This window comes from Amblyomma mixtum, chromosome 10, assembly GCF_055824585.1.
Source record: "Amblyomma mixtum isolate Tamu chromosome 10, ASM5582458v1, whole genome shotgun sequence".
NCBI lineage: Eukaryota > Metazoa > Arthropoda > Arachnida > Ixodida > Ixodidae > Amblyomma > Amblyomma mixtum.
This window is the reverse complement of record NC_143021.1, coordinates 39,924,208-39,946,915: the sequence shown is the minus strand read 5'-3', so window position 1 is coordinate 39,946,915 and position 22,708 is coordinate 39,924,208. Positions and strand designations below refer to the sequence as shown.

Sequence of the window (22,708 nt, the reverse complement as noted above, 5' to 3'; positions counted from 1 at the left end):
ACGACCCGATGATTGGTGCAGTAGCAAGCAGCCGCCTCAATGGCTCCGACACAGTGCCAAGGTTTGATTTTTGTTTGTTTGCTTGTTCTTGCTCCGTCTCCTCGGCCCGCTGCCTCCTCTAGGTTTTGTTCCACCCCCCCCCTGCTCCTCCTCCAGCTGCCAGCTGCTGCTGGGCAACGGACGCGGTGTGGCGACAGTGAAACGACGAGAATACTACGGCCAGTGTAGCCTTCACTACAAAACTAAAAATGAAACTGCCGTGAGGCCTCGCTAGACGACGGTTCCCACCGATATGTGCATCAAAAGGTGAAAATGCACTCTTTTTGTTTTTCTGGCAAATGAATTTACCTTGCTAGCTGCATTTCCATAGCAGTGCCTTAAAACTAGCATCAAGAGAGACCGAAAAATACTGTGACCACCGACTACAACTCGTCAGATAAGTTCCTTGCATCGCTATGCAAGATGGAGTCCTCCTTAGCCAATCACAAGAGTGCGTTAAACAATTTCCTCCATGCCTTGTCTGCTTGCGGTGTATGTAGTTATGTTTGGAAAAGAGCATATTTCCACTATTTTAACTATAACTCAACATTTCATTAATGACGTTTCAGTTAAGGAAGTACCAAGTTACTAATATCTCGGGGTTGTGTTAAACTCCAGACTTAGATGGAACAACCCCACCTAACACACCAGATCATCAGCACTGCACAAACTTGGTTTTCTTCGCCATAAACTCTGGGTGCACCTAGGAACTGCAAATTACCACCATATAATGCTCTCATAACACCAAAGCTTGAATATACCACTATCAATTGGGATCCCCATATAGAAAAGGGCGTAAAAGAACTGGAAAAAGTACAGAGACGTGCTGTAAGGTTTGTTCCACACCTTTGTTAATGACCGCAAATAACTACAACACCACTTCATGCAAGACAACATTTTCCGCCTATCTAACTCATGGCAAACTGGGCATTTCTCCCGCCCTCTATGTGCAGTTTTCAGAAACACGTCGAACTCGTCATCACCATGATCATAGCTTAGCGCCATACTTTGCAAAAACTCGACAAAAGCATTTGTTGGGCGAGTTGGTGTTTTCGATGATCCATAACTACAGTGCAAACGACAGGACAGAGATGAAGAAGGGACACCACACAGCGCTGACTCACAACTAATGCAAAAACTAATGCTTTTAGGTTTTATTTTTTTCTGAGGCTGGATTGCCCTGCCTGAGAGTGTGATATCGACTGGTGACTTTCTGAAGGCATTTCATGATGTGTTGTAAAGGTGTAGTCTCCAATTTTATCTGTCGTGCATGTTTTTACCTCTGACTGATTGCTCTTGTATTGTACATTATATCTTTGTGCCTTCCCTGCTTGGACCTAAGCAAAAGGCCTGCAGTACACTGCAAATAAATAAATAAAATGAATAAATAGATGCTTTCTACATACTGACCGCTGAAGGAACATCAGGCAGTTTTAGAAGGGCCTACGCCTGCTCACATATGCTAAATGCAAACATTTTGTGGAGCATTGTTTGTCCAATATGCGAACGGAGATTTTGCTTAGAGTGGGCTCGGCAGCAGCACATCGGACATAATGGTCAACCCATTCTGCTTTGTCGTGCCGGTTCTAGCTCTCTTGCTGCAAATGCAAGCACCGCACACTTGCGCAGAAGATGGAATTGCCGTGCAGCGCCTGGTCATCGACGTATCGGCACGAGACAATCACTGCCCCCTAGACAACATCTTCCAGCCACTCATCGTGGCTACTGCGCCTGCGCCAGTGACGTCGCATCACAGGCTTCCACCAGCGGGAATAAGAAGCAGCAGCCTGACGTTGGAGACCAGTGGGCTCGGCAGCAGCACATCGGACACAATGGTCAACCCATTCTGCTTTGTCGTGCAGGTTCTAGCTCTCTTGCTGCAAATGCAAGCACCGTACACTTGCGCAGTAGATGGAATTGCCGTGCAGCGCCTGGTCATCGACGTATCTGCACGAGACAATCACTGCCCCCTAGACAACATCTTCCAGCCACTCATCGTGGCTACTGCGCCTGCGCCGGCATCAATGACGTCGCATCACAGGCTTCCACCAGCGGGCATAAGAAGCAGCAGCCTGACGTTGGAGACCAGTGGGCTCGGCAGCAGCACATCGGACACAATGGTCAACCCATTCTGCTTTGTCGTGCAGGTTCTAGCTCTCTTGCTGCAAATGCAAGCACCGTACACTTGCGCAGTAGATGGAATTGCCGTGCAGCGCCTGGTCATCGACGTATCTGCACGAGACAATCACTGCCCCCTAGACAACATCTTCCAGCCACTCATCGTGGCTACTGCGCCTGCGCCGGCATCAATGACGTCGCATCACAGGCTTCCACCAGCGGGCATAAGAAGCAGCAGCCTGACGTTGGAGACCAGTGGGCTCGGCAGCAGCACATCGGACACAATGGTCAACCCATTCTGCTTTGTCGTGCAGGTTCTAGCTCTCTTGCTGCAAATGCAAGCACCGCACACTTGCGCAGAAGATGGAATTGCCATGCAGCGCCTGGTCATCGACGTATCTGCACGAGACAATCACTGCCCCCTAGACAACATCTTCCAGCCACTCATCGTGGCTACTGCGCCTGCGCCGGCATCAATGACGTCGCATCACAGGCTTCCACCAGCGGGCATAAGAAGCAGCAGCCTGACGTTGGAGACCAGTGGGCTCGGCAGCAGCACATCGGACACAATGGTCAACCCATTCTGCTTTGTCGTGCAGGTTCTAGCTCTCTTGCTGCAAATGCAAGCACCGCACACTTGCGCAGAAGATGGAATTGCCATGCAGCGCCTGGTCATCGACGTATCTGCACGAGACAATCACTGCCCCCTAGACAACATCTTCCAGCCACTCATCGTGGCTACTGCGCCTGCGCCGGCATCAGTGACGTCGCATCACAGGCTTCCACCAGCGGGCATAAGAAGCAGCAGCCTGACGTTGGAGACCAGTGGGCTCGGCAGCAGCACATCGGACACAATGGTCAACCCATTCTGCTTTGTCGTGCAGGTTAGTGCATGCTTACATCATCATCATCATTTATTAACCCTTAAGGGTCCCGTTAGGGACATTACATAAGGGGGGGGGGGGGAGGTGGTACAGGGGTGTTAAACAGTCATACATGAATATATAAATATAGAAGGAATATGGAAATACAGAAAAATATAGAAAATATAAAATATACAATAGAAAAAAAAGTATAACAAGACGAAAAAAAGACAGAAGTAACAAATTCAAATAATCACGTCATGACAGAGTGTAGCAGAAATATAAACCGAAACAAATTACAACATTGGAAGTAGAACAGGCTGGTCAGTTTGCAGGGCTTGGAAGCTGGCATAGGGTGCAGGAAAAAATTATTTGTCGTTGAGATGGTCGATTAGGAGCTGTCTGAATCTGGAAGGGTTAGTCTCAATGACAATGTTTTCGGGGAGGTTATTCCAGCTTTCTATCGCACTGGGAAGGAAAGATTTATTGAAATAATTGGTGGAGCCGTGCAAACGCTGTATGCTTAAGGAGTTAAATAAATGACGAGATGATCGTAGCGGAGCTCGTAGAAGGTTTTCTCGAAGTGCTGGAAAGTTGAAGTACAGTTTGTGAAAAAGACAAAGAATTGAAGTTTTCCTGCGGAAGGCTAATGACTTGATGCCGAGAGATGATTTCAACGCTGTGATGCTGAGCTGAGATTTATACTGTGAGGTGATGAAGCTTGCTGCCCGATTCTGGATGGCTTCGAGTGAATCTATTAAGTAGGCTTGGTGAGGATTCCATATTGTTGAGGCGTATTCTAGTTTAGTTCGGATGTACGTTTCATATGCTAGTTGTCTGGTGGCTGCGGTGGACATGGAAAGTGATCGCCTGATGAATCCGAGTGATCTGGAGGCACTAGCACATAGTTTCGTGATGTGATTAGCCCAGGTTAGGTTGGTTGTTATCTCGATGCCGAGGTACCGGTATGAATTAGTTTGAGACAGCGCTATGGAGTTCAGGGAGTACGAAAAATGAAGAATCGAACGTTTACGTGAGATGTGCATGAACTTACATTTAGAAACGTTGAGCTGCATTAGCCAGACGGAACACCACTTCTGAATTCGCCTTAGGTCATCCTGTAATAATTCCTGATCACTGATATTGTTGATGCGGCGATAAATGACGCAGTCGTCCGCAAAGAGACGGACAGATGATAAAATACCAGATGGCAAATCGTTGATGAAGATTAAAAAGAGTAATGGAGCAAGAACCGATCCTTGGGGAACCCCGGAGATTACTCTAGTAGTTTGAGATGCATGACTGGCGATGACAGTGAATTGCAAGCGGTCGGTTAAGAAACAGTGGATCCAGGATAAGACAAGCGGGTCAAGTGACAGAGCTGAGAGTTTGGAAGAGAGACGCTGGTGAGGGACGCGATCGAATGCCTTGGCGAAATCTAAATAAATTATATCGGTTTGGAAGGCAGAGTCTAGATTTAAGTGGAGATCAGTTTTAAGTTCGAACAGCTGAGTTTCGCACGAAAAACCTGCCCTGAAACCATGCTGATTGGGAAAGAAGAAACGGTTGTGGTCAAGGTGAGATGCGATGTGCGAGTATATTATATGCTCGAAAAGTTTACAAGAGATACATGTCAGTGAAATTGGTCGATAATTTGAGGCGTCGGAGCGATCTGCAGCTTTGAAGACTGGGACAACTTTGCTTAATTTCCAGTCGTCTGGAATCTGACTAGTGTTAAGAGACTGGGCAAAAATGAGTTGCAAGATTTGGCTCGTGAAATATTTAGTTGCTTTAAAAATCTTAGCAGGGAGGTTGTCTGGTCCAGGGGAAGTGGATATCTTTAGATTATCTATGAGTTTTAAAATTCCCTTTGCTGTGATGGTAACAGGTGGCATAGGTGCATAATTTAGACTTGGCACGGATACCATGCTTGCTGTTGGCTCCTGGGTAAATACGGACGTGAAATAGGAATTCATGACGTCGGAGCGCTCAGAAATTGGAACATCGGAGCCGTCTCGTGCCTTCAGGGAAATATTGTGCGAACTGTTTTTATTGGGCGTGAGCAAGTTCCAAAACTTATTGGGGTTTACCTGCATTATCTCTATGAGATCGTGACAGTAAAATTTTCGTTTTGAAGTTCGTAATAACTGCGTGTATTCGTGCAGACTTGCAAAGTATTTGTACCACTTTCTAGCGCATCCTGATTTCTTTGCGTTACGGAATAGGCGTTTTTTCTTTCGCGACAACTTCCTCAGCGCATTTGAGTACCATGGTTTGTTGGCATCCCCTCGAATGCAGATAAGCGGGACGTAAGCTTCTATAAGCGACAACATTTTCTCTTTAAAAAGACACCAGTTGTTATTCACGGATCTGCTATGTATGGAAATTTGAAACGTATCAAGAAATTCTTCAAGGTGGGAGTTAATGCTTGGGAAATCGGCCTTGAATAATCACGGATGTATTTAACAGACGGTTGGCGTATAGGAATTTCAATTGACAGGTTGAAAGTTATGATACAGTGATCACTTACGCCACTAGTACACGAAAGCGATTGAACTAATTCTGGATTGGATACAAGGACGAGGTCTAGTATGTTTGAGCCTCGAGTTGGTGCGCACACTGTTTGGGTAAGGTTAAACGTAAGGACCAGATCTAAGAAATATTTTGATGGACGAGATGACGCAGTCAAGTTATCCCAATCGATGTCTGGGAAATTGAAGTCGCTGCAGAGTATGAAGTTGGCATGAGAGAATCGAGACTGCAAGTCCTCATGGGGCTCGATAGCATGCAATTAGAATGTTGGTGCAAGAGGGAAAATTAAATTTGATGCACAGTATTTCGCTATGGCAATTGATATCAACTGGGGTAGAAGAAAGGCTTGTTTTCACCAGAGCAAGAATGCCGCCTCCCCGACGACCAACTCTGTCTCGCCGGTAGGAGTGAAATGATTGATTGTCGTGCAAAAGTTCGATATCATCTATATCGGATGTTAGCCAGGATTCAGTGAATAATGCGATGTCAGAGCTGTGGTCGTCGAGAAGTGCCTCAACAGATTCTTTTTTGGGCAGGTAACTCCGAATATTTGTCAGCAAAAGCGAAACATTATTGTAGTTATTGATTGAGTGACTGCGCTGTGAAGGATTGGAAAGAGGCGATTGTGGGGGTCTCGGTGTTTTCAGTAATCGCTATGGTTTTAGTTCGACAACGGAATCCGTATCTGCATTATAAGTGAAAACCTTTTTGCCAATCAGCAGCTTGTCAAAACGAATCTTGAAAGAGGCGTTGTTCTGTTGACCATAAGTGAAAAGTTTCTTTCTAGCCACGCGTACCTTGGCTGAATAATCCTCACGGATAGAAAACGATGTATTCTTCAGCTTCGGACCAGCAAGCAATATCCCTGATTTGTCTTTGAAATGCGTTAGCTTTACAACGATTGGGCGGTTTTTGCCTACCTCGAATCGACCCAATCGATGCGCACGTTCGATCTGATGATTTTCAATGGAAATGCCAAGCTTGTCCGAGCAAAAAGAAACAACGCGTTCTTCAGATTGTGCCCAAGTTTCACCGAGTTCGTCTGTAATTCCAAAGAACAATAAGTTCGAGCGGCGTAAGCGATTTTCGGCGTCATCGTACTTGGTCGTCAGCAGGTTGACGTCAGAAGAAAGTTTAGTCAAGTCCGGGGTAGCTTTAGATGCGGCATCATTTTCAGGGTTCTTTTGATGAAAGAGTCTTCAATGGTTGTTTGTGTCGACCTGATCAAGGCGAGTGTTCTGGCTCGATTCTATGCGTAATATGGCCTGTGAGATAGATTCGAGGGTCGGAGGGGCATCGTTTTCGGTAGGGCCTGGGTTTAGTTCGATATCTCCAGATAAAATGAGCAAAAGAGAAGCAAAATGCCAGATGCTATCGCAGTGATGATCGTTTCCTACTGCTGCTGCCTTGCCCACTTAGTATAAGAAATTTACTTTTGGATGTGTGTTCATTTAAGAAGAGCCTTTTGAACTGTGGCGACAGCGAGTCAAATCCAGGTCCTACTGATAGGGAAATGCTGGAAAAGATTCTTTCTGGCCAGAGTGAAATGACAGCTCCCATCAACAACATTTTGACCAATCAAGGAAAGATTGAAGCAGATATTGCAGGACTGAACGAAAAGATGAAATTGCTAGAAGTGGCGTCCTTGAATGAACTAAAAGAGCGAATTTGCGAGTTAAAATCAACAGATAAAGTGACACGCCTGCAAGACAAGGTTGATGAACTAGAAAACAGGAGCCGGAGGAATAACTTGATTGTGTTCGGAATAAAAGAGGAGAGCGATGAAACTGCTGAATCTCTTATCACAAAGGTAAACGAGACGGTGTTCCAGGAAAAATTAGGTGTTACTGTTAAAGGCATAGAGAGATGCCACAGGCTTGGAAGAAGGAGCGAAAATGGTCGCCCGGTAATCATTAAGTTCTTGGACTACCGCGAAAAACATTGTCTTAAAAGCGTGCTATAAGCTCAAGGGAACACAATTTTCAATCTCTGAAGACTTTTCTTTCGCCGTTCGAAATGGGAAAGCTCAGCGGAAGAAAGGTTGAACGGAGCGAAGGCCAAGCTTTTTTATAACAAGCTGTGTGTGGATAGCAAGATGTTTGCTTGCGACTCGGTTAACAATGCTCGATACAAAATTTCTGAAAGAAAAAAATGACCACAAACAGAAAATAGGAGGGCATTCACAATAATTAATATTAATTGTCGGAGTGTTGTCAACAAAGTCGCCCATCTTGAAGCTGTGCTAACGGAGACATGGTTAGATGAATAAATATTTGATTCCGAGTTTGTGCCTAGAAACTATACAGTCTTTCGGAAAAACCGCGACAGAAGAGGTGGCGGAGTGGCTATACTGTTCAAAACCTCATTTCAGATTTTAAAACTGCCTGATGTCGCTAAAGTTGAAGCTGTATTTTGTAAAGTATATGCAAACAATTTCCGATATATCCTTGGAGCTATCTATAGACCTCTCGGTTCCTCTGTCGCTGTCTTGGAAGAAGTTAAGATATATCTTTGTTACTACACGAAACCAGATGACAAGTTAATTTTGGTTGGAGATTTCAACTTACCAAACACAAACTGGGCTACTTTTTATGTTCAGTCTCCGCGCGCAGTAGGAGATGCACTGCTTGATATCATGTTTCATTTCGATCTCTTACAAATTGTGAAGCACCCTACTAGAATCCAACAAGACTCGGCATCAATTCTGGATTTATTCTTGGTGTGCGGCAACATCAAAGAAAAACTTTCATGTAATGTAGTGGACGGAATTTCTGATCATCAAGCAGCAATTCTGGTAATAGAAGACATATTATGGGACGGAAAGGGTAATATTCGACACTTTCCGAATTTCGCCCGTGCTGAGAATGAATCGATCATGGATGTTTTAGATCTTCATTATTATAGTTTATGCACAGCACTTGTAGTGTGGATGACCTGTGGCTTGTTTTCAGAAACATTGTGACTGCATTCAGCGTTTTGTACCAATGATATGCAAGAAGTCCGATAACCACAATCCCTGGATTACGCGAGAAACTTTGCAATTGCAGCGCAAGCTAAAACGACTGAAGAAAAGAATAAAAAAGTCAAGCTCAGCCAATTTAGAGGCAAAAATTTATGAAGTTTCAGAGAAATTAGAACAGTGCATTGTAAAAGATAAAGAAAGATACTACAATACGCAACTTCCGGCTTTCATAAAAACTTCACCTGAAAAATTTTGGCGCTCAATTGCACCAGTTTCTCGTTCTACCGATACGTTTATTATAAATGGGCAATATGCAAGTGACAACGTCCAGGTTTCCTCAGCATTTAATGACACCTTTAAGAAAGTGCGCCTCTCACCCTTTAGTATGTCCCTTCCTCCCATGCCTGATGTTTTAATTTCTGAAGAGGGTGTTTTTAATCTGTTGTTAAAACTGGATGTCAAGAAATCACCTGGACCAGATGATATTCCGAATGCCTTTCTTAAACAGTATGCAGAGTGGTGTTCTAAGTATTTGTGCGTCCTATTCACTCGGTCTTTGAAAGAAGGTGTTTTACCGAGTGATTGGAAAACTGCTAGAATTAAGCCCTTGTATAAAAGTGGAGAGAGGACGTGCATAGAAAATTATTGCCCTATCTCATTAACTTCGACAACATGCAAATTATTGGAACATATCATTCATAAGCATCTAACTAATTTCCTCGACGAGCATAATGTACTGGCAGGTGTTCAACATGGGTTCAGACGAGGTTATTCAACATGCACTCAGTTGGTCGTGACGATCCATGATTTTGCAAAAGCAATCAACAAAGGAAAACAAACAGATGTTATATTCATGGACTTTAGAAAAGCTTTCGATAAGGTTTCGCACAAAAAACTACTTCATAAACTCAGTTTTGTTATCAATAATAAACAGATATTAACATGGATACGATCGTACCTATCTGATCGCCATCAGTTTGTCGAAATACATCAAACCCGCTCCAATCACGTTCCTGTCGACTCTGCCGTTCCCCAGGGATCTGTCCTTGGCCCCCTACTGTTTTTATTATTTATTAATGATATTGTTAATGATCTTTCAGTAAGTATTAAGTTGTATGCGGACGACTGCGTGCTGTATGAGAAAATTAGTTCGACTGACGATCAAGTAAGGCTGAATAATGATTTTGCAAAAATAGTTTCTTGGTGCGAGAAGTGGCAAATGTCAATTAATTTTGAAAAAACCGTATTTATGACAATAACGCTTAAAAAGAACCCTCTTCTATATCACTACACTGCTAATAATAATTTTCTTCATGAAGTTACAGAATATAAGTATCTAGGCCTATGGATTTCTGATAACCTGTCTTGGACCAAACATATCGACTATGTCTCAGCAAAAGCTCTCCGAAGGCTCTTTTTTTTACGACGTTCGCTTAAGTTAGTGACCCCTGCTACACGCCTTCTTGCCTACAACACTATTATTAGACCAATCTTAGAATATGCAGCGATTATCTGGGACCCGTTCACAAAGGTAAATATAAATAAACTTGAAAGAATCCAAAAGAAAGCAGTAAGGTTTATTTACAACACTTAAGGGCGAGCATCAGTCAGTGATCTCCTAAAAAAAAAGCGGCTTACCCTCTATTCCTAACATAAATCGCATATGTCGCTTAAAATTTTTCTTTCAATTAATTCATAATGCTTTCAAAGTTGACACCTCCAATATCCTTGCTTATTCCTCGGGGTAACAAACTAGAAATCGCCATTCTCTTTCCATAACGCCATTAAATTCTCGAGTTAATTGTTTTAAATATTCTTTTTTTCCAAGGACCATCACTGATTGGAATAACCTTATGGATGATGTTGTCAGGCAGAGATCATTGCATTTGTTTGAAGAGCATTTCAAATAATTGTTTGTTTATGACCTTGCCGCGGTATCTTTCTTCCTGATTTTTCTATGTGCAATTCTGTTTTGTTCTAATGTACAATTCTATGTGCAATTCTGATATGTCTATGTGCAATTATGTTTTGTTCGTATCTGTCTGTATTTTTATATCTTTATACATTGTTTCCCACCTGCTATGATCTTGTGTACAAGATCGCAGTATTCATAAATAAATCATAAATAAAAAAACAATGACTTGAGTGGCGCCAAGTGGTTTTTAGAATGGAAACCATTTCAGTCAACAAACCGACATTTTTCTCTAGGTCTAGGAGTGGCAGAATTGGCAGTCAAGCTTGTGTCAGGCTTGTGTGATAGCCTGATGACGGTGCACGTGCCACGTGCGGTGTGTGCACCGCGCTGTGGAAACCTATAAATACGATGGCCACCAATAAACATGCGTTCTTCTTGTTCTGGCCGTCATGCTGTCGAGTGCCTACCTTACGATCTGATACATGGTGTCAGAAGCAGCCAGTTAGAAATGGCGCTGGATAGGTCGAAGATGGACCTGCTGAAGCCCCCAGAACCCTTGCAGCTCTCGGAAAACTTGTCTCAGAACTGGAAGTGGTTTAAGCAGAAACTGGAACTGTTCATCAAGGCGACCACATCTCAAGAGGATCCTAGAACCGGTGCAGCAAAAGCAGCGCTCCTCTTAAGCGTTGCCGGAGATGAAGCGCTTGACGTCTTCAAGACGTTCAAGTTTGAGGCTGGGGAAGATAAAGAAGATTATGACACCCTGGTCACGAAGTTTGAGGCCTACTGTGCTGAGGTAAGCAATGAAGTGCATGAGCTTTACGTATTTCGCTCGAGGAAGCAAGGGGATGGAGAGCCGTTTGAAAAATTCATCCGAGACCTCAAGAAACAAGCAACGCAGTGCAACTTCAAAGGTCTGAAACGATTCGATGATCAGAGATCAGATCGTCTTTGGGACAAACGATGCAAATTTGCGTGAAAAATTGTGCCGTGAGAAGGGCCTAACATTGATAAAGGCTGAAGAAATGTGCCGAGTGGCGGAATCAGTGGCACTCTGAAGAAACCAGATCTGGGAGAAGCCAGATAAGACGCAGTCTGTGTAGCGCCATACCGTCACTGCATGGAGCCACAAGAGAAGACTGCACTCGACAGAACTACGTATTGCTGCAAGAAGCTTTTCGGGCGTCGCCCAAAAAGCTGTCGGGCATGTGCAATATGGTGCAGGGAAGTGGCAAAAAGAACGAGTGCCGCACTAAGCACGTAGACAGGTTCGTTTCCTGCAAAACGGGGGTGGTGTACAAAATACCCCTCACATGTGGGAATTGCTACATAGGGCAAACTGGACGATGCCTGAATGTCAGACTTCAGGAGCATCGCGCCACTGTTGAATCATTGGCGGGGGGTGGGGAACTGGCAAAACATTGTCGCCATTGTAGTAACTGCACGCCTAGCTTCCGCGACACAATTGTCTTGAAAAAATTGACGGCCCAGCTTAGCAGGGAAATTTTCGAAGCCTACTGCATAAAAAAAAGAAAATGACCGTTGCATCAGCTCCACTTCAGTATCTTTATCCAAGAAAGAATTTAACTGTCTAGATGCTAACTTGTGCCACGCGCGCCCACGTGCCTCTATAATGTGATGGTGTCTGCTGTCTATTAGGTGTGATTACGATTCCTGGGACATGGGAGAGGCCTTTGCCCTGCAGTGGGTGTAGTCAGGCTGATGATGATGATGATGACGATTCCTGTATAAATGTGGTTTCCCTGTAGTAAACTTTAGTTGAAGTTCCGCGTCTTGTCCTGTGCTTTCCTCTCTTCGTCCTGTGTCGTTTTTGCGCGGTTGCAATATGCACTCCATTGTCAACCACCGACTAGCCCGCCTTCACTTGTTACAGGTGTTTACTAATCCCTTCTGGCTGGCATTAGCCAAATGAACTGCACGAAGGGTGGCCACTTTCTCTTCTGAGGACACCAGCCGTCAGACTACCAGGGTCCTCTCCAAGGATGAGTCAAACAACAAAATGAGCCGACAGAGTAAGCATGCGCCAAGCAATGCAATGCCTGGCCACCCTCCTCCTCTTGCAGGCCACACGAACCCCCCTCGAGACAGGCTGTGCACAGTGTTACTTCACTCATGCAGAAGATGGCTCACAACTTGTTCCACAAAAAACATCCCCCTTCTTGGTCGCATGTTTTCCAAGGGACAAAAGTGCTCTGTTCGGTGCATCACTCGAACCCACAAGTGGTGGCTGTACATGAGCTGTCCAAAATAATTACATCAGCAATCAATAAGTGCACAGCGCTCCAATCATCCACGAGAAAATGTGTCACCCCCATTTCCCCATGGACTGCTCTGTTAAACTCTCTCGAGGAAAAAGATGTAGAAGGCGAAACCATGGGGACCACGTCGCTGACCATGAAATTCTGTTTCGCTGTACAGGTACTCCTGTCAGTGATTGCCGGATCACCAACTAACATCGACACGTGCTGTGGACCAGCGGTTATCAACACTATCCATGACGCGTGCCTGGAAGCGCCATCTCCATTCACGGAAAGCAAGATACCCCCCCATCTGCATGACCTGCGCATGACAGTGACATCATCGGTGGCCTTTGCTATAAAAGACTGCCCCCAACGCTATTTCTTCAGTGGGCACGGCGAAACCATGGGGACCACGTCGCTGACCATGAAATTCTGTTTCGCTGTACAGGTACTCCTGTCAGTGATTGCCGGATCACCAACTAACATCGACACGTGCTGTGGACCAGCGGTTATCAACACTATCCATGACGCGTGCCTGGAAGCGCCATCTCCATTCACGGAAAGCAAGATACCCCCCCATCTGCATGGCCTGCGCATGACAGTGACATCATCGGTGGCCTTTGCTATAAAAGACTGCCCCCAACGCTATTTCTTCAGTGGGCACGGCGAAACTATGGGGACCACGTCGCTGACCATGAAATTCTGTTTCGCTGTACAGGTTAGTTGTTCCTTCTCTAAAGTAAGGGCTGGTAATGAAGTCCTACTAGTCGTTGTGCCGTGCCCACACACCTGTCTAACTATAGCTTATGAGTGTTTCCTTGCATGCCAAATGTTGCTCTGCGGTGATGTCGAGCAGAACCCCGGTCCTCCTGTTGAAGATCTGTGCCGCAGTATTTTGGACGGACAGGCTGAAATACGTAGTGAACTTCTAGAAATGAAAACCCGTATCAAGAACACCGAAGAACTTTTACACGGTTTTAATTCACAGCTATCCTCGTTGAGCGGACTTTTGAAAGAATTGTCCTCTAATCCCCCACAGGTGGCTTCTCTCGTGAATTCAACCGCTGCCATGCAAGACATGATGGCATGGCAGAAAAACAAATTGGTTGATCTCGAAGATCGAAGCCGACGCTCAAACATTATCGTATACGGTATAGACGAGCCTCCCGATGAAAACGAAGACACTTTAAGAGATGCGGTTATAACTGGGATCTTTGAAGAAAAACTTGGTTTAAAATGCAAATCTGTTGCCCGTATACATCGTCTTGGACGGCAAGGCAGCCGAAGACCCGTGATCGCGTATTTTCAAGATTTCGTGGAAAAGCAGGCTGTGTTGCAAAATTCAAAAAAACTAAAAGGGTCAAATACGTATGTTCAAAATGATTATAGCCAGTGCACGCTGCGCAAACGTAAACTATTGTGGGAAAGTTCAAAGATAGAACGAGATGCCAAGAAACGCGTGAGCCTAGTTCATGATAAGCTGAAAATTGACCGCGTATTATACATTTGGGATGACGCACGTAATGAGCGTGTGGCTCTTCCATCGCAAAGTGAAGCAAAAGATGATTGCCCGGAACCTTCGTCGCGAAATTCCACGAATGATTGACAGAAAGCAGGTGCTAAATCCAAAGACCTGAGAGTATTAAACTTGAATGCCCAGAGTCTCCTCAATAAGACGGATAAACTTGAATACCTTCTTTTAGTGCATGACCCACACATAACAGTCATCACTGAGACTTGGTTGCATGATGCTGTCAGTGATACTGTCCTGGTACCCAGCTCCCACCAAATCTTTCGTCGGGACCGACCCACACGAGGAGGTGGTGTAGCAGTGGTATTAAAAAACCCTCTAAATGCAGTAGTCCTTAATCAAATCCCAGATCATGAAAGCTTAATTGTCCAAGTAAATTGTTGGGGCCATGTATTCACAGTGTGTGCTGCTTACAGACCGCCATCGTGTTCTCCTGATTATTTGTTTAGACTTTACGATCACTTATGCCTGTTTAAAACAGATCGCCTTATTCTTGCTGGCGATTTTAATCTACCTGAAATCAATTGGAGTAACCCAAAATCTGTCTTTGATGTCATTGGTAACCCTTTGACTGATATCATGCTCGCGTGCGATCTTGTGCAAACTGTGACTGATTATACTCGTAAAATCGGGAATGCCCGTTCTACTCTTGATTTAATCTTTGTCAACAGGAGTGTGTCAGGTTACACGGTATCAGTAGACGCTGGCATTTCTGATCACCATGTCGTAAACTTGTCTTTTCCCATTGAAAATCGGCAAGGCCGCAAGCAACAATCTGTAAGCGTTGTGAAAAATTTTTCACGTGCGAATGAACAAGCTATTTTGGACACCCTGTGGCATTTTTCTGACAATCTATGTGATAATGCGAAATCTTTGTGGACGTCATTTAAGGAGATTGTTCAGTTTTGCCTAGAAAATCATGTACCAAGCAGACGTGCCCAAACTAACAAAAAGAACCCATGGATGACACGAGAAATTATTCATATCCATCGCAAGTTAAAACGTGCCAAGCGTAGAGGTCATTTCAATAGCACCCATCAAGCCCTTAAAACTAAGCTAGCCAGTCAGTTATCCGACGCAAAAGCAAAATACTTCACTCATTCTCTCCCGAGGTTTTTAAAGGACAGTCCTGAGAAGTTCTGGCGATACCTCAGTGAATCTAAGAAAGAACCGAACCAGTTATCTGTTAATAATTGTATTACACATGACGCGTCAGTTATTGCCAACCACTTTAATCACTACTTTCACTCTGTTTTCACCACGACTCACGACGACGTTCAGTTTGATTCTTCCCTCCCGGATCTGTCACCTGATTTCATTACGTACGAAGGTGTCTTTAATATGCTACTCAACCTTAAAGTGAAGACCTCTGTAGGACCTGACGATGTACCCAACGTATTCCTGCGCCGCTATGCGGAACCCCTGGCCCATATTCTTACTCATCTGTTCCAGTTATCATTGCGGGACTGTGTTCTTCCTGACGATTGGCGAATAGCCCGAGTTATTCCAATCTTCAAAAAAGGTGACTGCCTTGATGTTAGTAACTATCGCCCAATTTCATTAACCTCCAGTACGTGTAAACTCATGGAACATGTCTTGTCCAATTTCATAATCGCATTTCTTGAAAAGCACAGTGTTTTAACGCGTTTCCAGCATGGATTTCGGAGAGGTCTTTCAACTGTTACTCAACTAGTAACTACCATTCACGAAGTGGCATCCTCACTTGATAGGGGCGAGCAAATTGACATGGTATTTCTTGACTTCAGTAAAGCGTTTGACCGCGTCTCACACAGCAAACTAATCTTAAAGCTCCAGAACACTGGTCTTCCTCTACCGATTGTGAAATGGATTCAAGTCTACCTTAATAACCGAAAACAGTTCGTCCACGTCAATGGCTGCTCATCTGGAATTCTACCGGTTGGCTCTGGGGTCCCCCAGGGAAGTGTCCTTGGCCCCATTTTATTCCTCATATACATTAATGACATCGTTGCCTCAAATGACACCGCATCCGTTAGTATAAGGCTGTTTGCAGATGACTGTGTCCTATTCAAAACTATCCGTTGTACCAATGACCAAATCGTTTTGAACAATAACCTTAATGCTGTGAACCTTAAATTAAACAGAGAAAAATCTGTCCTTCTTCGGGTAACTAACAAGAAATCTCCGGCTCAGTTTTTGTACAAAATCAACGAATATCCATTAGTTCAGGTCAACGAGTGTAAATACTTAGGTGTTACGATAACTAACAACTTGAACTGGACCAGCCACATTAATAAAATCTGTACATCAGCCCTTAGGAAACTAGGGTTTCTTCGTTTCAAATTAAGGTCGGCCCCTTCCAATGTTAAGCTGCTTGCATACAATACCCTTATCAGACCTCAACTGGAATATGGCTGTGCAGTATGGGACCCTCACTTGAAAAAAGACGTGAATAAACTTGAAATGGTACAGAGAAAGGCAGTTCGTTTCATATTCAATTCATACCGCAGATTATATAGATTCTCCATCGTCTCTAATGAGTGCTAACAACATTTTGACCTTAGAAAGCAGAAGAAAGATTTCCAGGCTGCGGTTTCTGTATCGGCTCTGCAATCACCAACTTGGTATCAACGCGCAATTGTTCATTCATCCACGTGAGGGTCGTCAAACTCGGCACACCCATCTTTACAACCTGGAACCAATCTTTGCGCGTACTAACAGGTTTAAGAACTCATTTTTTCCGCGCACTGTCTCACAATGGAATGCACTCCCAGTAGAAGTTTTTTCCGCGCATGATGCAAATGTTTTTGAAGAACGAGTACGAAAAGCTCTGGGTTGATGTTACTCTTCGCTTTTTGCTGATTCATTTCTTTTTCTTTCTTTTTCTGTGTTTGCACTGCATGCTGCGCGTTTGATTGCTTTGACCTGTTGATTGCTTATGATTGCTTGTTTTTTTTTTGTGATTGCTTGCTAATGGTGGCGCTGAATTGCGTTTACTTATGACCTGTATTGCCCTCCTGCTTGGTCTTCAATGACTGCAGTATGTTTTAAATAAAAAATAAAATAAATAAATAAACGCCAGCCATTCAACCTTCGTCTTAAATTGAGATAAGGTATTCCAGTGCACTAACACCACCTCTGAACAAAGCTAAACAGTGTTATCAAGAAAACCAGTCATCCAGACATACAAGCAGTTCGAAACGAAATTGACAACATTCGTAAGTCACCTCATCCCAAGGAAATGGCGAATACATTTAGCAATTATTTTTTCAATTCATCTAATTATCCTTTCACCTTATCTTGAGCGCTGCCCCCTTGCCCCTTCTTTCTTACCCCCCCCCCCCCCCCCCCCCGTGGTGTCCAGACCAAGTTCTATCCTTAATCGCTAATTGTCCAGACCAAGTTCTATCCTTAATTGCTAATTTAAAGACGACCGGCCCCAGCGTTGACAATACCCATGGAAAGCATGTGAAAATTATCCGTCCATTGCTTGCACCAGTCCTCAGCCACATCTGCAATCCTGTTTTTAAATGTGGCAGTTATCACAGCGAAAATAATACCAGTCTTCAAAAAAGGTGATCCAGCTCTGCCAAATAATTATCGAACGATTGCACTTCTTCTTTCTTGCGCATAATTTTAGAAAAACTTATTTAAATAAGGTTGTCAAGTTATATTGAAAAATGTAACATATTGACAGATGGTCAACTCGGCTTTCAGCATGGACTACCTACAGATACTGCAATAGCATCGCTCATAGGTTACGTTAGGAATGACTCCCCCTTCTTCCACAAACTACAAACATACGGTATCACTGGACGTCCCCTAATGCTCTGGAAGACCGAGAGCACATAGCCTCCATTAATGCATCTAACATAGCTTTAATTAACAAGGGTGTTCCACAAGGTTCTATTCTAGGCCCTGTATTGTTTTTACTCTACATTAATGATCTGCCGTCCTTTTTAAAGCATTGCAATAGTATGCAGATGACTCTACCATGATATCATTGCACCAGGACATTAATCATCTCATACATAGCCTACATAATGACCGCATTCTCTTGAGCGCTGCTGTCACGTTAACCGCCTGTCCGTGAACGTCACTGAGACTTGTTTTCCATCCCCCCTCAGAAGCCACTGCTCATCACACCACTACTACACCTCAATTCTGCTGCTATTTTGTCGCAAGATCCGAGTTTCTTCTCTCGGTGTTATCACTGAACCTCACTTAAAATTCCATCATCATGTAGCTGAAATGGCCAAGAAAATTTCGTATGGGTTAAGCGCACTAATTAAAACCCGAAGCTATTTCCCAATCCAAAAATTTATCATCCCTCTACTACGCATTCATCCACAGCCACTTAAACTACGGTACCTCATCTGGGGGTAACGCTTACGCCCCTCCAATGTCACCCTCACGCATTTTGTTCTTAGACCTAAACGTTCTACCTATTTCGGCCCTTTAGTTTTACAACGTTGGTATCCTAAGGGTTGAAAATTGGGCGAGTTGGTACGAATTCATACTGGTGTGGCACCACAGGGACAGAGACAGAGTGACAACAACACAAGTGCTCACTAACAACTGACAAAGTTTAATAAAAGCACAAAAAATATATACACGAAACCTATAGTTACATGCACAGTCATAACACGGTTACAAGGGTTACAAGCAGGAACACACGTTAAATCACGACGAATCTACCTGTTATCATGGTTTAGCGTTCTTTGTTTGCTGTCACTCTGTCTCTGTCCCTGTGGTGCCACACCAGTATGAATTTGGTATCCTATTCTTTAAGATTCTTCATCATCAGCTCCCACTAAGCATACTTTATCCCCGCACGATCATAAGCAACATCGTCACACGTTTTTCGCTGCGTAATAACATTTTACTACCTAAGGTCAGAACTAACTATATGGGAAACAATGGCTTCATTTTTCATCCATATCATTTTTGAATTCTTTGAACTTAGACATGAAACAAACTAATGCGCTTTCTTTGTTCAAGGTCGAATTAAAGCTTTTCCTTCTTAATGTGCGATTTTTTTTTGTTATTGATGCTATGTATCTCGGCATCTGAGAGTGTTTTATTGTACATTCTCCTGCATTATATTGTTTGTACTTAAATATTTAGGTAACTCATATTACACTATGTATCTATCTATTTATTCTCTGCGTCACTAATAAATGTGTTGAGTATTTCCTATTTTGTTGCTTATTGGAATTTATTTTCATGGGAGGTCCCACCCGCGGTCTTGTACCATGGGACATCTCGCTGTATGCACTTGTAACTTTGTTTGAATTCCCTAATAACTTACCGAGATAAAATTTCAAGCAGGAAGCGACAGCCGAAAAGGCTCTCCCACCCTAGAATCACTTGCAATGCCTGGAATCCTCCAGACAAGTCTACGTGGATGGCGTTTTTAAAAGATCACGGAAAAATACCCCCCCCCCCCCCAATTACATAGAAATTTTATATTTCCTTCAAACTCACAGCGTAAACTCATAACTAAGAATATAGAAAAGACCACACATGCACTGATTATTCTTTGAGACCTCACAAGGATAAATCAATGGGTTGGATTGCAGCTTGTGTGCGCTTCATTAATCAATTCCTAAAAATATGCAAAATCACCAGCTTGAACAATTTACATGCTGCTGGCCTTTAAATTTAGCACCATGCTGTTAGCTCTAATGATGCAGATATGCCTGAAATCATGCAAAACAACAGCCTTTTTTTGTTTCATTTCCCCCATTTAACATGGAAAAATAAAATGGCCAATTTCGTCAAAATCTTCAGTTGCCTTTTTGCAACCCACTCCAAGTCTTCATTTGTTGCGCGGCAAAAATTATAGCCAGACATGCATAAGTATTTAGGAAATTGTGTCCTTTTCATATGCGGTTGTAGAAAATCATGAGCGAATCGTGCTTTTGAACGCATACGGAATTCTGCATGCTTCCAATGCGTGAGCCCCGCCTCCTTAGTGGGGGGGGGGGGGGGGGGGGCACCACGAAGAGGAGAGGCCAAGAGCTTCTGTTGAGGAGCGCAACATTTCTGTGACCAAAGGCAGATGAGGCAACAAACTTGGAGGTTGATGTTCTCCGCTTTTTCTGGCAATTACTATCACCCACCCCTTTGTAGCAACAGAATGATTCTGTTTGCTGTGCACAAATACCAAGATGTTGAGGAGTGAGATAAAACTGGCATTTTTTCTATGTGCATGCAGTTTTTCATAGTTATGTTGTGAGAAATGCTTTATGTCAATATCATGCTAGAGTGCATTTAAAAAAAGAGCTCAGAAAAGAGCATCTGAAAAAGAGCTACAGAGTACAGGGCTTTGTGAACAAGCTAACATGAAAAGCATGTGCACTCTATAATTATTTAACACCCCAGGGATGACTTTACAAGGGTGTAGCAATTGTTCATCAATAACACCAGCTAACTTGAAATGCAGTCCTCAAACCATCATAAACAATTACATATTTGTGATGAATATGCACAAATAACAAGAATCACTTGAACTGCCGCCCGCAGTGGTGCAGCGAAAACCAAGCTGGCCCTGGAGAAAGGAAGAGCCCCACCCAGTGAGTTTGTGTGCAGGCTGGCTGGGGTAGGCATCCCATCGAGTGGTGGAAACAGTTGCACAACCAGCAGTGTCCCCCCCCCCCCCCTTCAGGGCCCACCAGTCGGTCCTCGAGGAGCCAAGCTTGCGGCACAACACGGTCATCGGCCGAGCAGGTGAACTAACTACACACTGCCGCTTGTTGCTGCTGCAGTCTGCACGCACTCATCCCTGACCAGCAAGGAATCATGACAATAAGCTGGGTGGTCTGGGAAATGCAACAATGCAAGGGGGCTCAAACAGCAGCCAACCATGGTGAGGCTGCTTCAACTGGCCTAGCTTTGTTCCACACTGGGCGAGCGGACTCAGTCAGCTTTCCACACTGAGTGCAGTTCTGTGTGGTGGTACACAAAGGTACAACTGGCATCACTTGCTACAAGGTGCCCTTCAGTGTTCACAGGCAGTTGGCCTGTATACCGGAACAGGAGTATACTGCCACATATGATGCTACCGTATAACACCTGATTTTGTTCAAAACCTAATTGCTGCCATTTAATTTGGCCATCTACAACTGAATGCAATCTACATAAATATAAAGTCCTCCAAAAAAAAAAAAAAAAGTCTAAGAGCTGTGGCAAACATCCCCCCTGTATTTTCCCTCTGATGACTTATTTCTCACGTATAGCATACTGCCTGTAACAAAGATTATAATCATCAGCTCTGCAAGCAGTATAAACGCAAGACCAAAAATAATAACTGCTTGGTTGTTTTATGTGGTTTAACGTCCCAAAGCGACTAAGGCTATGAGAGACGCCGTAGTGAAGGGCTCCGGAAATTTCGACCACCTGGGGTTCTTTAAAGTGCACTGACATCGCACAGTACACGGGCCTCTAGAATTTCTCCTCCAAAGAAATTCTAGCCGCCGCGGCCGGGATCGAACCCACTCTTTTGGGACAGCAGCCGAGCACCATAACCGCTGAGCCACCGCGGCGGCTAATAACTGCTTCTTACACCAATTAGCAAATCTGAAAATTCAAACACGTGACACAAGAGAAATGTTAACAAACAGGTTGTCAAAAGCATCGAGCATTCTACCATTACTTTCAGGGAAATTCACAACTGCTCCAATATGTAGAGGAAAATATATAAACAAGACCACAAAGCAGCATCGTTACCATCTCAGATATTACACTTTACTGTAGTACTCTGTACTCAGCAATAAATTGTTTGGTAAATTGTTTGGCACTCTTGTAGAGCCAAGCTTTTTCTTGTGGCTTTATTTTTGCCTAGTCTGTGTAATGCTGACTCTGTAAGGTGGTGTCTTTGAATGCCTGCATTTAGTAAATCTGTGCCTTGAATGCAGTGCTTGTCTCCTTTCATTGCATGCTCCAATACTGCAATTTTTGCACGTCTGTTTGTGTACTGTATGTACATCTGAAATGCTTCAGTGCGACTGCAACATGATCATGTTGCCAGTGCCTTTGTCCAGCAGTTGATGTGGCCGCTTTGTCTGCAAGCATTGCGCAAAAACGAAGCAAATCAAGTCACAATTATTCCTGCACAGAGAATTCAAGCGATGCAGTGCCAGGCCAGGAAGGAGGCTTTGTGGTGGGCTTGCTTTGCTGTCCACCACTTTGGACACACACAAAACAGTTGCAATGCATGGCCTACATTCCCCACCTTCGCAAGGGGCACACAGAAAGCTTGAAACGATGAGCCAAATCCCAGCATCGCAGTGGGGTACGGCCTCTGGAGTGGAATGAGACAGGGCCCCCACCACCATGGCACGGGGGACCTGACGCATGGCCGAAAGACCTCGAACTGTTTGCTCACTACATAAGCTCACAGCTGGGCATGTAAATAAAGGTCACCAGAACAGGGCGAGCGAGGACCAAAATTTGTTACTGGGGAAAAAAACAAACAAAACCGCAAAGCTGAATGTTGACAAGGTG

At 44.0% G+C, this 22,708-nt stretch overlaps 1 protein-coding gene and 1 pseudogene across 1 annotated transcript in view; one reads left to right on the top strand and one right to left on the bottom strand.

The window, feature by feature from the left end:
* The window catches only part of Osbp (oxysterol binding protein), a 116,052-nt gene that overhangs the window by 92,682 nt on the left and 662 nt on the right, over positions 1 to 22,708 (bottom strand). The window lies entirely within an intron of this gene.
* Positions 1,593 to 7,707, top strand: LOC149325636 (uncharacterized; annotated as a pseudogene).